The 20,440-nt window shown below is 44.2% G+C and overlaps 1 long non-coding RNA gene and 1 other non-coding gene across 6 annotated transcripts; both read right to left on the bottom strand.

The window, feature by feature from the left end:
- Nucleotides 1–2,187: 2,187 nt before the first annotated feature.
- LOC133092668 (uncharacterized) lies at nt 2,188–17,652 on the bottom strand. 5 transcript variants are annotated; one of them, XR_009701100.1, is made up of 5 exons: nt 17,592–17,652; nt 8,003–8,140; nt 4,717–5,472; nt 3,828–4,598; nt 2,188–2,805 (listed from the first exon to the last, which is right to left on the bottom strand). It is a non-coding gene; the product is annotated as an uncharacterized LOC133092668 (long non-coding RNA). The 5 variants fall into 5 exon arrangements; XR_009701098.1 differs by adding an exon at nt 11,488–11,549 and having other exon boundaries at nt 3,828–5,472; nt 17,592–17,633; XR_009701099.1 differs by adding an exon at nt 16,881–17,097 and having other exon boundaries at nt 3,828–5,472; nt 17,592–17,615.
- Nucleotides 7,613–7,734, bottom strand: LOC133092827 (small nucleolar RNA SNORA26). Its single transcript, XR_009701181.1, has one exon. It is a non-coding gene; the product is annotated as a small nucleolar RNA SNORA26 (small nucleolar RNA).
- Nucleotides 17,653–20,440: the final 2,788 nt, after the last annotated feature.

Raw genomic sequence — 20,440 nt, forward strand, 5'->3', positions numbered from 1 at the left:
ATCTGCTAGCTGCAACCTTATCTCAAGGTTGTTCCCTCCTGTAACCATGCAACCATTTCAAACCCCAATCAATCCTTATTTAACAAGCACCCTTACTTCCTGCCAGCTCCCATTATAATTCTTGATACACAAGTTATGTAACAACTGTAACCTTGCAGTTTTTGCCTTGATAAGTCTCCCCTATTTGGTAGTCTGGTGGAACACAATTCAAGTGCTTCTTGAAGTTTTCTCCCATACTAATTCTATTTGTAGATTAAGGTGTTCAAATCATTTATCATCGTAACAAATATCATTCAAAGGATTACTCTTAATTCTAACAGAATTGATTACAATGGCCCCTGCTTTCTGGCATCTTTCATTGAGTCTTGGTAAATGTTGATAAATAATTCAATGAATTGTTAAAAACATCTGAGGCTTTTCAGTTGGCTAATAAACTCTTTTGCCAACCAATGTACCTTGTGCTCCATCTGTTACAAAATGATGGAAAGAGAGTATCTGTCCTACAAAATAACTTAAGATCCAAGTATCAAAAATGTGTCCATTAATAATTTTGAAACTATTTTCTATAACTTTTCATGCCCTACAAACTTTACATAAGGAAGCAGAAAAGGTGCATATCCTTTAACCCAATATTGTGTGGCTAAACACACCTCGAAATCACTCATGCCAGTTGATAGAATAAGACCTTATCCTTCCAATAGACATTTTCTAACATTCCAATTACTACACTCTCATTTCACAACTTTTCCTCCTAACTTTGTTAGAACTCAATGGTGTGAAATAAGGTCTGAATAAGTAGATTTGCATATATGCATAAGGTTTCTAATGTACCTGAATACTTCAAAAGGGAAACAAAGTAAGCCAAACTCCAAAATGGCATATAATCAACTTTATTCGTAAGTTTTTGGAAATTTACATCTGACAACAACCAATGCCAAAGTTCAAACCTGCTACTCATATTGGCTGTAAGTGAACTCAATCTTACATTTAGTTAAGCAATGCCCAAGGTCAGCTTTACATGCATTACTCAATCCTCACCACAACCCTCTTCATTGTGATTCAACAAATATGCCTGTCCTTGTGAAGCTTACATTCTACCAGGGAACAGACAATAGGTATACAAATAAGTTTATAATCTAGTCTGTCTCAAACCTCTTTAAAAGTGACCCTTGAGCACTGAATTCCAAGGGTCAGTAGCTATCAATCTTCTCCTGAAAGGAAATTCGTTAACAATAAACTTTATATCATTGTTTTTGTCAAAAAGGCCACCGAGAAAGCAGTGGTGGCCTACCTACCTTTACTGTTTTTCTCCATTTTACAGAAGAAAATTGCGATTGTGTCAAGAATCTAGATTTCTTTTCCTATCACTTCCCCCAATTGCTTAGAACACTCCTGCCACTCTAATTCAGCTTCCCATGACCCTCGTCTATCCAGGTACCACAAAATACCCAATACTGAAAGCTGAATGCTCATCTTTTAATGGTTTCTCTAGTTTCAGTGCAAGAGTTTAACTACTGTTTGCTTAACACACACAGGAAAGGAATAGATAGAGGACTTCTGCTCAGGAGCCCCCCTCTTACTATGCCCTGTACCACTGGAACAGTTTTCATATTTTATCTTCTTTTGATACCAATATCACTATGGACAATAAACCCACCTCTAAGGATGTACCCAGAATACTGTTCATTTTTTGGCATAACTTGAAATAACTTTTGAAATAATTTTCTCTATGTGAAGTTGTCAATTTGCTATAATGTTCATTAGTTCGTTTATATTCAACTTTCAGTTGTCTTTTTGCAAAGCTGAGTAAGTATACGTATGTATACATACAGGCATACCTCGTTTTATTGCTTCACTTTATTGCACTTTGCAGATACTGCATATTTTACAGATTGACAGTTTGTGGCAACCCTGTGTGGAGCAAGTCTGTTGGTTCCATTTTTCCAACAGCATTTGCTCACTTTGCATCTGTGTCACATTTTGGCAACTCTCGCAATATTTCAAACTTTTTCATTATTATTAATATATTTCTTATGGTGATCTGTGAAGTCACTATTGCAAAAAAGATTGACTTGATGAAGGCTCAGGTGATGGCTAGCATTTTCTAGCAAGAAACTGTTTTTAATAAAGGGATGTGCATTGTTTTTTAGACATGTTGCTACTGCATACTTAATAAACTACAGTATAGTGTAAACATAACTTTTATTTGCACAGAGAAACCAAACAATTTGTGCGACTCCCTTTATTGCAGCGGTCTGGAACCAAACCCGCAGTATCTCCAAGGAATGACTATGTATTTTTTCTTCTTTCCTCTGCTCTATGAAAGGTTGCACACTAGATACCAGTTCTGCATCTTGCTCTTATTTTCAGTAATGGTATAGTCTTTTTTTTTGGCTGCGCTGGACGGCACATGGGATCTTAGTTCCCCAACCAGGGATTGAACCCATGCTCCCTGCATTGGGAGTGCGGAGTCTTAACCACTGGACCACCAGGAAGTCCCAGTAATGGTATAATCTTTAGCAAGTTATCTACCCTTCCAATTTATTCATCTGTAAAACGGGAAGAACACTGTGTGAGAATTAAACAGAATAATGTAAGGACAGGAGCAACGGAGTGACACGTGCAATATGATAAATGCTACCTCCACTTGGTCTCTACAGCCCCCCTCGCTGCTGCTGCCCATAATCGTAAGACAGCTACAACTCATACCAGACAAACGACCCTTTAGACCGTAGATTAAATGCTCACGGGAAATCAGGAGAGTACAGCAGATCATCCCAGATTAAATGGTCTACGGCTTTCTCCCTAAGGGAAATAAAGAGAAAGTTTTCAGTCAGTTATTAAACACACTGTTTGAGAGAAATTTAAAAGAATTTCCACAGAGCCTGTGTACATGACACTGGATTCTTTCACCTTCCAACAAAATCAAGGTTTCCAAATTCCCTTATGTATTTGAACATATTCTCTGGTGTATCCAGAAAAGTCTAAAAAGTGTTACTGGGATGAAAACTTTTTCTTTACCAACTTAGGTTGAAGTACTTGGGGGCCTGTGAATTAACAGACAAGATTAACAGGAGCAAAGATTATTATACATGTAGGCAAGAGCATGCTGTAAGGAGTAAGGACTTATATACCAGCTTAATAGGATGGGGGTGGGGTGGGGAAAGGTATTAAGGCCTCAGTGGGAAAGCATGGAAGGTTCTCCCAGGATGTATTTACACAGTTCCTTGGCAGGTCCTGATGCCAGAGAGGGCTTATGGCAGCTGAATACTTAGAAAGACCTGCTTTACTTATCAAAGGGAAGTTCAGAGAAAATGTTTTGGTTTTTTGGTGTTTTTCTTTTTTTTTTTTTCCAGCAGCTGCTGTTTGTTCAGATGGTCTCAGTTTCAATAGTCATTATGCCATTTTGGTGAGGTTAGTCCCTTCATTTCCCTGTTATAACCTATCATGAAATTTCATAGGCAAGGAGCTGGGGAGATTGCTGTGAGGAGACACGGATTAGAAGTCGGGAGGTAAGAGATCTGCGAACAAAACCACAGATAACAAGGATGAATACGCATAAAAGAGCAAATCCCAACACACAGCCCCATCTTTCACTGAACCAGTCTTTTATTCTCGAGGTCAGTCCAATTAATCAACGGTGCTTCACTCATTTTATGTAGGATGTCAACCCATTCTTTTATACGGTTCAAACTATCCTGTACTTCTTTTGATTTATTTACATACAAGCAGCACCGTCTGCCAATGATGGCACACTGTGTTCCCTGCTGGGCAGCCTGTGTAGCCAGGAGACGGCAATTTCAGAGCACAGAGGCAAAACTACTAACCCCTGACGGACGTGCTTTCAAGGCCTGCGGGGTGCCAGTGAATCCTTGTTCCATGACTTTGGAAATGTTCAGAATTGCTTCTTCTAGATCGGAAGTTTTCAAGCTTGGAAAAAGGGTCCTTACTGAATCAGTATTGCGATACATGAGTGGCTTGCCTACAATGTCTGGTTGGATGCGTCTACGTGGTGCTACTTTATGCCTGAAGGAGCCCAGGTCTGTAATCCGGCTAGCATTTAAAGTGGGATAACTAGTGAAGGAAAATGCCAGGTAGCCAAGTCCACATCGCCCTGACCATTTAGGTGGGAATCCTTTATATACCTTATTGCCACATAAAATAAACAGACCAGAGGTGTTCACAAACAAGGTCAGAGTGGAACCTGTGACCCATCAGGTTGGAGTTCGGTGTCCATGGTGGTCTTTGTCGTTAGTTATGTCGGCAACTGTATATCTCCATTTCCCATGTGCCTCTGTCAGGCTGTAAGAGCAAAACAGGCTGCGAAATATCTGGTAAGAGGAGACCTTCAGTCTGGTTTTGGCAGCTATCAAGAAAGGTGTCATTACCTGACCAGGTCATTCCAGAATTCTGGTCGACCCATTTGTGGCCTGGGGTATCGGGCAGACCAACCAGGGGAACAGCTGGGCGGTTCCACGTCCTATTTTTGTGGCCTGCAGACCAGGAATACTGTCCAGTGACTAGGCAAACATTTGTATCATTATAATAATCAGTCTGGAACTCATTTATAACATCTTTGGAGGATTTGAAGGTGTCATCTGTGGAATCAAACCACAATGTTTGATTACAGTATTGTTTTGGTATGTTACCTAGGAAGGGTCCAGTGCCGTTTTTATTTTCAATGCAAAGAGAAAATTTTCCCTCCAATACCCTCACCTGAGTGAAAGACAGACCTCGAGCCTCCATGGGGGTTCCCCAATGCCAAGTCACTCTGTCGTAGGAGGAAGCAGAGTGCCTTCCATACATCCATTGTCCAGAATGGGTCCACCAGGTGCTTGCACTGGCAGGGACAAAACCTAGTTCAGGTTCTGGTGCGTTATTTAGATGCTGACATAACCAGCAATTAGACTGATTAGTTAAGGTAGCCAGGGTCTGAAAGATTGGTGTGAGTGGGTGTTGTGGCCATGCTAAAACTGTTGAAAAAGCAGTAAGAATTCGCTGAAGCAAGACATAGTCTGAAAGGGAGCCCGTAATGGGGGAACAGAGGGAGGACAGGTTTAGACAAGCAACCTCCAGTCAGTCCTTCTGTAACTGAAAGAGGAAGCGTTTTGTTTAAATTTCTAGGTCAGAGAATTTTGCAGGTCAGGCAGAGATTGCAAGGGAAGATAAACGGAGACAAAATTCTTGATCGGAGATCTTGGGTAAAGCTGTCTACTTCGTGGTGTCGTCTGCTTCTGGAGCCTGAGTAAGCTCTTGAAATCCTCAATTTGAGGTCACGCATAGGGATGGCCTTCTAATTGTCCTGGACGGGGGTGGGGGGTGATGATATGGATCTAGCTTGGTATCTCACGTGAATCCAGGAGGACTTCTATTCTGATGACAGGGTAGATGGTTAGCAGTACTTCCTAAGGCCTCTCCCAGCAAGGTGACAATGTACGTTTTCTTCTAAAAATGTTGATGTATACTCATCTCCTAGAAGAAAGGGATGGCAAGCCCTGTCAGTGAGGACCATGCTTTTTTTCACCTGTTGATGAGATGCACCAAGTATAGAAGTTCTTGTATATAACTAGTCAGAGTACTGAATTGTTCACTCAAGTCCCCATGTTGCTCGCCCAATCCAGGAATGGAAGGTTTAGAGGTGCCAGCTGGCACTGGGGTGACGAAAAACTATTTCAAAAGGGGTCCATTTGGAGTATCCTGGATCTGTATAAGGGCCAGGGATAATGCTTCTAGCCATATAAGTCTAGTTTCTAGATAGATTTTTTTTTTTTCCCTGGCATTCTTTTTTATGTCTACATTTTAAGGTCTTCCTTCCCTGAGGATAAGGGATGGTAGGGAGTATGAAATGTTAACAAATATCCTCTGAGAGTCTTTGTGAGCAAGTGACTTGTTTCTGCTGTAAAGTGAGTTCCTTGGACAAACTAATGGTTACCAGTGGAGGCGGGGGGAGGCAATATAGGGGTGGAGGACTGGAGGGTACAAACTACTGGGTTTGTAGGCTACAAGGATGTACTGCACAACACGGAGAACACAGACAGTATTTTGCAACAACTGTAAAGGGAGTGTAACCTTTAAAAATTGTATGAAAAATTTAAAAATTAAAAAAAAAAAAAGTTCCTTCGTCAGATTCAGTTCATAAAGAAATGCCAAAACAAGGAAAATCTAAGTTATTAGTTTGTTACAACTGTTGTGGCATCAGTATGTCTAGTTGGCTAGCACAGACCATCCACTAAACATGCAGACAATAACTGAACAGTGAAAAGAGCCTAGGGCTGGAGGTGAGTCTATAAAGTCCACCTGGAGTGCCATAAAGGACAGTGTGGGTCTTGGAGGACTCCCTGAGCTACATTGGTTACCTCCAGAAACTTGGTAAGATTTATACACTGGGAAATAATTTGTAGGAAGTACCAGTACCTGCAGAGGTCAAGAATCTGTGGAACTGCCAAAGTGTGCTAACAGCCTGACAGACTCTAAAGGCTTATCTAGTCGGTGTAAATGTTTGTAGCTTTCCCTTTTGCCAATGTATCAGCCCTAGGAAGAGCTATGAGTTTTGTAGCTTGGGCTGATTTTCTAGTGGGCAGCATGCAGCAAGTGTTTGCTGTGGGATAGTCAGCTTCCCTGAAAATTCTGTTTACAAGAGCCATCACACAGAAGAGCATGTCTGGCTTGCTAAAGGACATGTCCAAGAGGTCTTCTTGTGGTTTCGAAATCATCTCGATGGTTGTAAGGTAACCATGTGGAATGGCTCTCTATCATAAGGGGTTTAAGAGTATTAGAGGTGCAAGATGATGGAGGGGTAGTTAACGGGCCTGTTCATAGGTGGTCTTTCATTGAGTAGAGAGGTGTTGTGTTTTATGGACTTGTAAGAACTGATACAGCATGGGAACAAAAAGGTGAAAAGGGGAAGCTTGTGTAAGGCTACTGGCTTGTGAATCAGGGTGGCAGCGAAGTTAATGTACTTAGGCACAGGGACATGTCTGATGCCATAGGGTCCAACTGACTTGAGAAATATTCTATGGCGTGTATCTTAAAGGGAAAAGGTTGTCCTGGAATACCTGCATCTATCCCACTCTTTTCATGGCAGTATAGGTGGAAAGGTTTGTCAAAACTGAGTAATATGAGGGCTAGGAGATGGACAATGTGAATTTCAATGCTTCAGTAAAGGATTCTGTGGTGTATCTGGCAGGAAGGCATATAAAGGTTTGGCAGGGACAGCAAAGTTGGTAATCCATTGGTGGCAAGAGCCAGCTGCCCATAAAGATTTGCGTAATTGTTCATCTTTGGGAGAGGGATGGACAAAATTGAGTCAAAGCATTTGGGCTGAGTTTTTGCATACCCTGAGATATTTCATGACAAGAGGAGGTAACTATTGTTTCTACCCAGTGAAGTGTGACTCTGGAGGTTTTATGACCTTTGTCAGCTGGTGCATTTAGACGTTCTTCTCAATTTATAGTCTTTCTATCATTCTAGTGGGTTGTCCCTGCCTTCAATGACAAATACCAACACTTGTACTATCAATGCTAAGTTTAAGTTTGAATCCATCACTTCTGCTCTGAGCTGTGTAAAAATATCACAAAGGTGCTCACAATGAAAGGAAATTTTCTTCTGGTTCAGCTGTAACTCCAGACAGGATCCAAAGAGGAGTTCTACAATCTTTTCTCTGGGTTTTATGGAGACTTTTTTTACCCTTCTGTGTTAGCCTCTTAAGGCACTGCGTCAACCTTGAAAGGGCACAGGAAAGGGCGATTTGGGTTTTTCACAGGGTTCTCTACAATTTCCAGCATTCCTCTCTCGTCAATGTCCGTGGACCTCAGCAGTTTCTTTACCCGAGTCTGAAAACCCACTAGAAGCAGCTGTTCTGCTTGTGAACGTCCGTTTCCTTCGTTAAAGGAGAGCCGGATTCGGGCCTTTGCACCAAACACGTGCTTGGGAACCCTCCGGTCGTCACTGACCACGTGCTCGAGTCCGGGTCATTTCATTTCACTCAAAGACAGGAACATACCTGCGCTTAGAACTCAGGCCGCTGCACCCGCAGTCGTTAGAGACAAAGTCCCCAAGCTCACGGTCGGTCAGAGACCCGCTGTTGCCGCCGCAGGCTGGGCCTGGCCCGAACCCGCTGCAAAGTAGCCGCGGCTGCGCCCTGGGGAAGCAAAGCGCAAACTTCTTACCACGCGCGGCCCAGCAGGCCGGGAAGCCTCCGGGAGGCTGGGCGCAGTGTGTGTGCCTCGCTCGGCCCCGGGACGGGCACTGCCGTCCCCTCCCTCCTACCCCTCCCCGGGCCGCCGAGGGCTGCTCTACTGCGTTCTGGCCGCCGGGAGCAGCGGAGCTCCGGGCGGGCAAAGCTCGAGGGGACGCGAGGCGAGCCCAGCCCCACCCCGGCCCGCAGAACCCCAGACTCACTCACTCACAAAGAGACCCACGACCCGCGGAGACCCAGCAGGTGGGGCGGGACCTGGAGGAGGGCTGCGGGGCGGGCAGCCAATCCCCGGGACGGTTGGGGAGGGGGCGGGACGGGAGGAGGGCCGTGGGGTAGGCAACCAATCCCAGGGAAGTTCCGGGCCGAGAGGGGAGGAGAGGGAGCGGGGCGGGGGGGGGGGGTGGTCCCCGCATTTCGACTTTGGCTGTGGCGAGAGAACTAGCTGACTGTGCGCGGAGCGTGCTTTTTGGAGCCTCAGGGAGTCCGCGCGCGGAAACCGGATTTATCTGGCGCCTCCCCAGGCCTTAGCCCTCGTGCATCTGGTTCTCCCAGGCCCACGTTCCTTCCACAAGAACTCTCCTAGCGAGGCCTTCTCCTGTATCCTCTCCTCAGGTTAGCGCCTGGTCCAGGGCTCCCGGTCACACAACCCCCTAGAATGCTGAGCTGCTCGTTCCTATGCCACAGTTTAGTTTATTTTGAGTGCCTACTATGTGCCATGCACCCTTCTAGTCTTTAAAAAGGCGAAACAAAGGACTTTGACATTCTAGTGGAGAACAAAAACAAAATCAAGATGTAAAAATAAAATGTCGTAGGGTAATAAGTGATAAGGAGAAAAACCTAAGTATTTATTACAACTTGGAAAACTAAAGATAGACAGTAGTCTTTGCTGTGAACAAATGCCCTTTATGACACTAAGAAACAAAGAAGCAAAACTTACCATGACTGGTGTTACTGTGCTGCTTTGGAATATACTTCACTGTAGAAATGACTAAATATGATGAAAGGCTCTTTACCAGAGATCCCGCGTAGGGTCCTATTTGGATCCATATTGCAGAGGGGACCAAGATGGACAATGGCCCTGGGCTGCAGGACACATGGTCCACAGTCCTGGTGGCAGTCACTAGTGAGAGGATGCTCGGGAAGGAGGCTAACTGTCATGGGGGTGGGATAGTGGTCTTCAAACGCTTCAGATTCCCAGGTCTCCTCTCCCAGCCCTGAATAGGCCTGCAGCCTGCTTTATCCTTCCCAGTGTTCTGCAGCTGGGGGGAACCCTTCCCCCAGAGCAGCACCAATCCCACGGCTCTGGTCTGGGCTCCAGTCCTATTGGCTTCCTCAGCCCTCCCAGGCTATTTATTTATCTCCTGCCTCTTCAAATTTCTCTCTCTTTTGCTCTTCAGTCTGGCTCAAGAAATGGGTGTAACCACTATTCACACTGCCCTTTGCTTATGCTGATTCACTGCCCCATTTATAACTCTGTTTATTTCATTGATGTCTCTTTTCCTCCCTCTCCCTTTTAAATTAAATTACATTTTATTTTCTCCAAGCTATTTTTACCTTCTAAAACATGTGTGTTTTCATAGTATAGTTGAGTAAAGCCAGGGGTGAGGGGAACAGTGATTGTGAAATAAAGTGGAAAGAGAGAAGTGCTCAGTCCTTGGAAGGAATTGCCTCCTGTTGGGATGTGTTTATTTATTTATAGAACTCATATGTATTGAGAACTACCATATGCCAAGCCCTGTGGTAGACCTAGAGGTACATAGACAGCAAGAAAAAGAAAAAAAAACAGAACAAATCATGGACCTTGCCCATATGGAACTTTTAGTCTAGTGGGTAAAACATATTAATACAAGAATCACATTTTTAAAACGTGAAATTACCACTTAAGAGCTAAGATGGAGGTCAGAGACTCAGCTGTGAGGTTGAGGAAGGGGTGATTAAGCAGAAAATTGAAGATGAGTTTATGAGGCAAAGCGGAGGAGCCTGGGGTTTAGTTCCACGTAGAGGGAAGAGCATGTGCAGAGTGTGGGCTCCAGGAAGGAGCTCAGTGCGTTCGTGGAAATGTACAAAGGCTGCTGTGAGTTCTGCACAAAAAGCCAAGGGATGGGGATGGAGAGAGATGCAGGATAGGCATGATATAAACTGGGCTTGGGGGTAGGGGACTGGGGTGTGGAGGGCGGGGTTATCTGGAGATGCTGGTGGCTGCCAGAACTTGTAGACCATAAAATTGCCCATATATAATGCTCATTAATAATGTGTTGTATACATGCATGTCAGTAAAAGTTGATGTTTGCAAGGCTGGCATGTGTTCCGGCCAGCATGTTGAAGACAATAAGAGCTAACCTTTATTGCCCACTTAACTACATGCTCTGAACTCCTTTAACTGCTCTACACAGATTAGCTTATTTACTCCTTTCAGCCACCTACTGGGTACACAATTTCTCATTTTGTACCAGAGGACCCACATTATTGCTAATATTTTGTGAGAGCTGTTCTCCTGCCACTCTAATAATTTAGGTGGCTGGTAAACATATTAGGAATTGTGAGCACATCCAAACAGTGGGTCGGGTTCCTCCCCAACACGTGTACACAAACATAACCTTAGGGAAGGAAACTGAAATCATAGCTGCAATGGCCAGATGGTGGACACAGGATGGCAGCATGGAATTCTCAATTTCTGTAACTCTGAAGGTGCTTTTCCCTAAAAGTGATTGTGGAATTTCAATTAGAACTCTGAGAAAATCTAGAATTATGTTGATAGCCATATTAGAAGTTGCATTTTGACTAGCTGAACCGAACAATGGTACTTGCTGTCCTACAGTATTTGATTATACTGGATTTTAAATATTGCTTTTTCTTAAAAAAAAAAAAAGCACTCTTTAAAATAATTACATGTTATCCATGAGAAATGGAATATTGCCTGCCTTGTCAGTAAACAAAGGATGTCACAGTCATCAGCGATTGCAGCCGCAGCCGAAGGTAACCTGGTGAGCCCCGAGGGAACTCAGGAAGGAAAAGAATACCTGCCATCTAGCAGCCATCAGACTGCAGCCACTCCCTATGGTGAGTCCTGAGGAAACACCGCTGTGAAAACACTGGATACTGGCCCGGAGAGCTGAGGTGCATATCAAAGGAATGATTTCAGTGAGCCCAGATTCTTGCATCTTCCCATGCATAGAAAAGCGCTAAATTCCTTAACTTGAGATATCTGGTTTTCTTCAATTTACAATAATCTTTTGACATTCAGACTACCTGCCCTTCGTTGCAAGACTCCTATATGTCCTGGCCCTTACCTCGCCTCCTCGGAGCAGTTCTCTCAGGGTTACTTGAGATGCTGCCTCCCAGGCTTGAAGTCCTAAAAATTTCCACCAAATAATACATAACTCTCAACTTTTAGGTTGTGAATATATATTTTTAGTCAACATCCATTATGCTTAGCATCCAATGTACTCTATGAAAGTAGTATATAAATTATATTTGGCCAGTTAAACTAATTAGCATAAGGTATCCAATTGAAAATACAGCAAAAAATGGACTATTTAATTCTATTAAACAAAATGGAGTGAAGAGCTAGACCTGCTTCTTCAGTAGCATAATTTAATAAGACTGCTTCAGATGAGTCCTGTTCTACATCAGAAAAGGAACACAAATCCCTCCAGCTTCTATTTCTGGCTCTATCACAGGCTTTGCTATTATACCCAGAGCAAGATGGAACCTGCTACTTTTTTTCCATCTGCAAAATGTAGGCAATGCTTTTAGCCTTTTTCACAGGAGGGGCAGGATTAATGAGAACCACAAATGACCTTGACCTGTTTTGTAACTGCAAATGCCTTTTTATTGCTATATTTTCATGAAAAGTGAAAATCTGCTGGATTTTTTTTTTCTGACGAGTTAATATTAGGCTAAAACTTTAAAGTCTGGAATATGTACTTTATCAGCTGCTCTTTAAAATTCCAGTATCCAAATTTAAACAAAAGGAGAATAAGATAAATCTTTCAAGTGATAATCAAAACAAGAAGGAAGTGAAAGGGTTGCCTTATAAATTGAGATCTATTTGTTTTTTCAAAACTGTTATTTTCAGTAAGATTAGTAAGACTGAAATACATTATTAAAGCCATGTTGAATGAGGCTAGCTTGCTGGAAAAAACATGCCAAAAGTAAGTTGGCGTGTCAGGATATGGTATCCACGTGTTTACATGTCAAGCCAGTTGAGAAGTTTGTGATAATGTGTTTTAGAATGATTGTTGATCACTCTGACATCTTTCCATCAATCCCAATACTGATGCCGCAGGCCTGGGATTGATGGTACATGAAGGAAGAAAAATTCTTAAACGTGGTGCTTTTGCAGAGCTCTGACCAGTCAGAGAATATCTTTTCCATCCTAGGCAATGGTTACTGGTCTACATCACTGTAGGAGAACGCAGTCCTTATTTCAGCAATTAGGTCAGATACACATTATGATTTACTTGTTTTTGAAAGACAGAATCTAGGTCAGAATCATAAGGAACGAAATCAACTATTTCAAAATATGTAGCTGGTTAGTGGGAAGTGCTTAATTCCCTATGCCTATAGGTTCCAGGTGGAGGTATTTCTAGTAGAATAACATGCTTGTCTGTCTCTGCTCCCTTCCTTCCTCTTCCCCAGGGAAGGAAGGGCTTCTCTCCTGGATGAGTTTGAAGAAGGAGCAGAGCAGGAAGGGGCAGCCTCTCCCTACCTCCGGGGCTCTGAGACCAGCTGAGCTGCAGTTGCTGATGTGAATTCTGTTTACTGCAACTGAGTCCATGTAACGTATTTGCTTTGTGCTTCTGGCCATGCTATTATTAATGTTTGTTATCTGGACTCTGGGATGAATTTTACATAATGAAGAAAATAATCCATATTCATAAAATTCTCCCATATCAAGTCTTATCTTATTTCAGAAACTCAGAGGAGAAATCACCCGTTTTATAGATGCCAGAATCCAGATGAAATGTAAAATAATGGATATTCTGTCTTTTGCTTGTGTTCACATTCTTCCATATTCTTCATGGCAGTGGCTGTAGAAGTATAGAGGGAATGGGAAAAGTGCAACATTTTAACATATACTTTTCCTACTTTAATTTTAACTAAGACTGTGGGCTGTACCAGGCCATCTCCTTAGATCTAACATAGTAGCTAACACACATTTGAAGCTCAACACATACTTGTTGACTGAATGAATTATTAAATTCAGGGCATTTTAATTGAAAATGTTTAAAAACCATTTTAAGGTATTTCATAATGCCCTTAATCAAATTCAATAATAGATTACTTACAGGTAATCTGATCCAGCCTGGGGGTCTTACCAAGCTCCTTTTTGGGCAGACGCATCACGAAGGTCATGGGTGTACACAACTGAGGAAGCTTTTAAGCATTTATCACACAAAGGAGGGAACTACCACATTAGTATAGACCTCACATAAATATATAATACAGAAATACAGAATCCCAGCCAAACACTTCTGGATGGGAAGAGTTAAAAAGGATAGCATCTATCATGGACACTGATTACAAGGAAAATGATATCAGCCCTCTGGGGCCTGAAGCTCTAGCCTGTGCCCAGTAACGGCTGTCATTCATCATCTACCTCATCTTAGCCTGTGCCTGATGAGCCCCTTTCTACTTACTAAGTGTACTTCCTCTGCCTCCCTCTGACCTTTCTACATCACATCCTCCAACTGCCTGTCCTTGCTCCAGATGACATATACCCCTAGGGGTTCTCCCTCTCCTTCCCCAGACTCCTGGGGACTCTCATTTTCAGCCTCATGGGTGAAGGGTGGTCTCACTTCCATTCATGCACTTAATTGGGCAACAGGCACTAACTGAGCACCAGCTGTGTTGAACACCGGGCTATGTGCCTGGGATACAAAGATGATCCAAACATAGTCCTGGTCCTCCAAGAGTTCATGGATGACGGTCGGACAGTACGTGATGTGGTCGAGGTAGCACCAGGCATCGTGGAGACAGAAATGAGACACAAAACCAGCCCCAGAAGAGTTCCAGGAGCAGGGCCTCCTTCCTCAGGTTGCCATGTCCCAGAAGAGATGGAGGTGGAGGTAGACTTGAGAATTTTTTTTTTAATTTTTAAATTTCTATTTTTTTTTTTACAGTAGGTCCTTGTTGGTTATCTATTTTAAACATAGCAGTGTGTACTTGTCAGTTCCAAGCTCCCTAACTATCCCTCCCCCCCACTATTCCCCCAACACCCTGGTAACCATAAGTAACCATAAGTTGGTTCTCTAAGTCTGCTTCTATTTTGTAAATAAGTTCATTTGTATAATTTTTTTTTTTAGATTCCACATATAAGCAATATCATATGATCTTTGTCTTTCTCTGACTTGCTTCATTTAGTATGATAATCTCCAGGTCCATCTATGTTGCTGCAAATGGCATTATTTCATTCTTTTTAATGGCTGAGTAGTATTCCATTGTTTATATGTACCACATCTTCTTTATCCATTCCTCTGTCAATGGACATTTAGGTTGCTTCCATGTCTTGGCTATTGTAAACAGTGCTGCAATGAACACTGGGGTGTATGTATCCTTTTGAACCATGGTTTTCTCTGGATATATGCCCAGGAGTGGTATTGCTGGATCATATGGTAGCTCTACTTTTAGTTTTTTAAGGAGCCTCCATACTGTTCTCCATAGTGGCTATACCAATTTACATTCCTACCAATAGTGTAGGAGGGTTCCCTTTTCGCCACACCCTCTCCAGCATTTATTGTTTGTAGATTTTTTGATGATGGCCATTCTGAATTGAGACTTCAGAATTTTGAACAAGTCCCAGATCCAGAACAAAAGGCTTTGTGAAGCTGAGTTTGTGCTCAGACAAAGAGGAATATTAGATGTGGGCTCAGCAGAGGAAGGAAAGGAAAGTTCTCCAGACATTACAGAAAATGTCAGTTTAGATTTGGGGGCTTAGAAACAGCACTCATCCCTCTTTCTGATGGGGCCTTACTGACACTTTTTAAAAATTGGGGTTAGAGAATCAGGGCTAAGGCATAAAAAGGGTCCATTTACTAAAATTCTTATCATACATCAGGAAAAATTGTGTGTGCTGTAGGCATTTTACTGCCATTTTAGAGGAGGTTTATGGTTTCTTAACAGGCTTAATTCATTATAACGTGCATACTTGTATAGACAAGTTGAGGAGAAAGCTTAATTGACATTAATCCCAAAGGTGTTGATGGGAAGGGCTTTTTTTGTTTGTTTGGTTGTCTTTGAAGTAAAGATCAGAGGTGATTCTTTGTCACCCACAAAACTTTGATGTTTTCCTGCGCTAATGCTCACAGTCAGGATGTAAACACAAATATACACTGGCAACATCCACAATCACTTTATGACTAGGTGAGAAATTTGTTAAGGAAAATATTTGTTACTGCTCAATGTGGCTTTGAAATGTTCCTGGGCCCCCTGGAGGGAAAGCTAGTTCTAGAACAGAAGTATTAACATCCATTAACAAACAAGGTCTACGTGAAAAGCCAGTTTAACAGACTGCAAATGAATGTATCAAAATGGCAAAGAAAAAAAAAAAAAGGTTGGTGGGGGGGATCGGGGGGACACTTGCTTTAGTACAGTTGGAGTGGGAGTGTATAAGGATGTGAGTCTGACTGAGTTTTGGAGCCGGACAGGCTCAGCTTTGAATCCTGGCTCTGTTATTTACTAGCTGTGTGCCTTCAAGCAAATTACATCTTCTCAGCTTCCTCATAAATAAAATGGAGATAATAATATTGCTGTTAGGATTAACTGCAATTACATAGTTAAGGTGCCTAATATATAAGTACATGCTCAAAATGGTAGATATGTTGATCTTGAGCAGAACAGTCATTTCACAAAATTTTAAGTGATGTCTTAAAGGATATGGTATGAATTTTAAGTGTACTAAATGCCCCAAATGCCCTACCTTGCCAGCTCTTCATGGTATGATACTGGCTTATGTGTTTCATTGTTGCCATGGATGCTGAAGATGCCAGAGAGGATTCATCAAAAGATATGGATGAAACCTGGTAGAGAACCTGAGTACCAATTTATTCACACACATAACTACAATTATTCCATATGTTGTATTAACACAAGCATCGATGAGTTCTGGTTATATCTGGCTCTCTCTTACAAATATTATCCTCTGCTTAATTTATAACCTGATATACCTAGGTGGAAGTAGTACTTTTGTTAGGTAGTTAGACATTAGCAGCAAGGAGGTGACAGTGGTGAGAAAACCAAGACGAAATCAAGTCACACACCCAGCCACCTGGGGACTCTCCCTTGACACCACCCAGACGGGTAAAACTATGGGCGTGTGGTGGGCAGCTTATCCTGATAATAGAGGGGCACAGTAACACAAGGGGAGGTCCCCCGGCTGCGCATGCCCAGACCAGACAGGCGTATAACCTATAGTAAACCCAAACTCATTATACCATAATTATAAAAACATCTACATGCGGTTTTGCCGCCCCCCCACCCCGTGGGCGTTTCTTAGCGATTCAAGGGTGAGAGCGTGCGCAGCAGCAATCTTGTTACATCGCTCGGGACTGTCAATCAAATAATGATCCCCTGTCACTCACCCCCGCCTCCCTGCAAAATGCTCCTTAAAAGCACCCTTAAGCGTGTATAGCTGCTTTCCATTCGCAGAAACAGCCCGCTCTCTCTCCCTCTGAGAGTGTACCTTTGGGTCGATAAAATTTGCTGTGGCCTTGCTTCACTTCGCTGAAACAGCCCGCTCTCAGAAACAGCCTACTCGGGTCTTCCCTGGTGGCCCAGTGGTTGAGAGTCTGCCTGCCGATGCAGGGGACATGGGTGCGAGCCCTGGTCCGGGAGGATCCCACATGCCGCGGAGCAACTAGGCCCGTGAGCCACAATTACTGAGCCTGCGCGTCTGGAGCCTGTGCTCCGCAACAAGAGAGGCCGCGATAGTGAGGCCCGCGCACCGCGATGAAGAGTGGCCCCCGCTTGCCACAACTAGAGAAAGCCCTCGCACAGAAACGAAGAGCCAACGCAGCCAAAAATAAAAATAAAATTAAATTAAAAAAAAAAAAAGTTCCTTCACTCCGAAGTAGAAAATGGCCAAGATCTGGGACGAACTAAAATCCCACTCTTCAGTTTAAAAAAAAAGAAACAGCCTACTCACTCTCTCTCTCTGTCCCTCCCCCTCCTCCCCCTCCCCCCCCTCCTCCTCCCTCCTTCTCCCCCTCCACCCAACCCCCCCCCCAGAGTGTACCTATGCTTAAATAAACTTTGTGATTAAGCTTAACGGGGTAGTTTGCAATTCTTTGCGTACTATTGTGAACCGAGATTGCTGGCCCGGGGCCTTCCGTTGACCTCCTCGGTTCAAGCTATTTTGTTATAACCTATGTCCCCCCGGTGACACTGCTCTTACCGTGAGTCGAATCCGCAACGGTACGTTCGGGCCACTGCCTAGTCGCTCCCCCGGCTTTCTGATCAGAGGTACGTTTGCGACGCCTACTTTGCGGCTTCCCCGCGCCTGCTTTGCAGCTTCCCGCAGCCTGCTTTACGGCTTCCCCGCTTCCGCATTCGCTAAAGATAGCATTGTGCCCGCCGGCTGCCTTGCACCTTCCCAGGCTTTCGTGCATATGCAGGACAGTTGCCCCGCCTGTCTTACATGCCTCTGCTCCTTGCCTCATTCACCTGAGAAGGGGCTACTCTGTCGCTGCTAACGTGAAATGGCCCTATTGCTGTTTTATTTTTCTACTCACAGCTCTCCTTCCCGGCCTCTCGCTTGCGTCCTTCACCACTGCCGGCAGCAACGGTGGACGAATTGCCACCTTCTGACTCTGTTGTGTTTACACCTCTCCTGTCAAACCGTCCTCCCTGATCAGCTTCCTTGAATTACGGCTATAGCGAAGGCTTCACACCTCTCTCCGGCTCAGCTTACTAGACCTCCTAATCATTTTTTCTGTCACTGACTGGAACCAAGATCAACAGTGGGACTCTGGGAGGTCTTTTTCCCACTTTCATTTCGGGGCCCTTCTTTCCTCTTTTGAGACTCGAAGGAGCTTTCTTCTGTGGATTGGTCAGGCTGATGGCCGCCCCAAACACCCAATCTGTTATATTTGTGAGGACTTCCAGCAGTTCCATACACCACTTTTTGGCCAGACCATTCTAATTTGGGATCCCCTCATTCTTTTCCTTGTCGTCTCAAACATCTGTTTTACATGGTCCCTAAGGAAAACCAACTCTTCCTCCGCTTAGCCACCCAGAACAGTTTCCATCACTTACCAGACCTTGCCGATTGCCAGCCTGTCAGGAATCTCCAGGGACTTGCCTTTATGGTCCTGATCACCTGCATAGGAGCCTTGGCCCACTGGCAATGGGAAAGAAGGAATAGCCACGCTATTATGAGATTGAGAAGCCGGAGAGTACAAACAAGCGGCTCGTTAAGGAGAGGGAATCTCTAATGGTGACACAGCCTTAATGTTGTACATTCCCTCTACCTAAAAACCAATTGCTCATCCAGGTGAGAGAATCTCTGTAGGTGACACAACCATTGGCACACGGTCTGTTCCTCTACCTGAATGTTGCGTGTCCTTACTGCCAGTAAGCCAGGGGGATCTCTGTTGGTGACACTGCCTTTGGGCCAGAGGGGACAGACAGTAGTCCTGGAGGGCTATGGCCAGGGCCCTCCACTGATACCAGGAGGAGGGGACAGCCTCTCCTGCAGGCGGTCGGGGATACCAGGATGCTGAGACTCCCCTGACCTCAGTGTTGTGTATTCTCTGTCTTTCCAGATGGGTAACCAAACCTCTGGCCTCCTGCCACCTGAGCCTCCCTTAGGCTGCATCCTCAAGAACTGGTCGGCCTTTGACCCTGACACCCTAAAGAAAAAGAGAATGGTCTTTTTCTGCAACACTGCTTGGCCCCAGTATAAGCTGGGGAGCCAAGAAGAGTGGCCCTTAAATGATAGCATTAACTTTAATACCATCCTTCAACTAGATCTATTCTGCAAACGGCAAGGAAAATGGAGCGAGATTCCCTATGTTCAAGCCTTTTTCGCTCTTAGAGATAAGGAAGAACTCTGCAAGACTTGTAAAATTGACTCTGCTGTGCTGGTCCTGATGAGACAGCCCCCATCCTCTCCTCTAGAGGATCCATCTGAGCGGGGCCATGCTAAAAGGGAACCTGAGCCAGATAAGAGCCGAAGGGAGAAAATCTTTAAACCTGAGGATAGCACTAAACCCACCCCATTCTCCATCTATGTCCCCCTTTGCCACCGACAGCCCCCTTAACGCCTTACCTGGGAGATCTGACTCCCACAAGGCCTCCCCCTAGAATTTGCCCTTTGGTGACCACAACGGGTGAATTTGGACCCCAACTCATTCAGAAGACTTTTACTCTTCTAGAGTTAAAGCACATCAGACAGAAACTAGGTGAATTTTCTGATGATCCTGACCACTACATTGACAACTTCGGCTTTAACTTAGCCTGGAAGGATGTCATGATAATCTCAGAGCAAACTCTATCAGATACTGAGAAAGAAAAGGTCCTAAAGGAGGCCTGCAACTTTGTGGACAGCCTCCATTTATCCAGCTCAAAATATCCTGTGGGGGAAACCACCATTCCCCATAAGGACCCTCACTGGGATTACAATAACCCCAATGGACAATGGGAAAAGGAACATTTTATAATCTGTATAAAAGCTGGACTCAAAACAAGCAGAAGGAAACCCATTAATTCCTCAAAGTTTTCTGCCGTCAGCCAGGAACCCAATGAAAACCCTACAGCCTTCCTGGAAAGGCTCAAGGAGGCAATAATTAAATATACCAACCTAGACCTGGACTCCCTTGAAGGAAAAACCATTTTAAAGGATAGGTTCCTTACCCAGTCTGCACCAGACATCAGGAGGAAGCTCCGAAAGCTTACGCAGGAGCCCAATGTAAATCTAGATGAACTTCTAGCTACAGCCACCACGACCTTTTATAACTGGGACCAGGAGGAGGAGGTCAAGGCTCGGGAGAGGGAAAAGAGAAAAAAAAATAGGCAGGCCCAATTATTGGCAGCCCTACAGGGTCAAACCTCATCCGGAGAAGCCCGGACCCGTCCCAACGGAAGCCAAGACCGGTGCCGGGTCTGCAAAAAGCCTGGCCACTGGGCAAGGGAGTGCCCCAACAAGGACAAGCCTCCTAAGATACCCTGTCCAAAATGCCAAAGAAGTGGCCATTGGGGAGCCAACTGCCCCTGGGCTGAAAGGCCGAGGGGCCAGGGGCAGCC

This window comes from Eubalaena glacialis, chromosome 5, assembly GCF_028564815.1.
Source record: "Eubalaena glacialis isolate mEubGla1 chromosome 5, mEubGla1.1.hap2.+ XY, whole genome shotgun sequence".
Taxonomy (NCBI): domain Eukaryota; kingdom Metazoa; phylum Chordata; class Mammalia; order Artiodactyla; family Balaenidae; genus Eubalaena; species Eubalaena glacialis.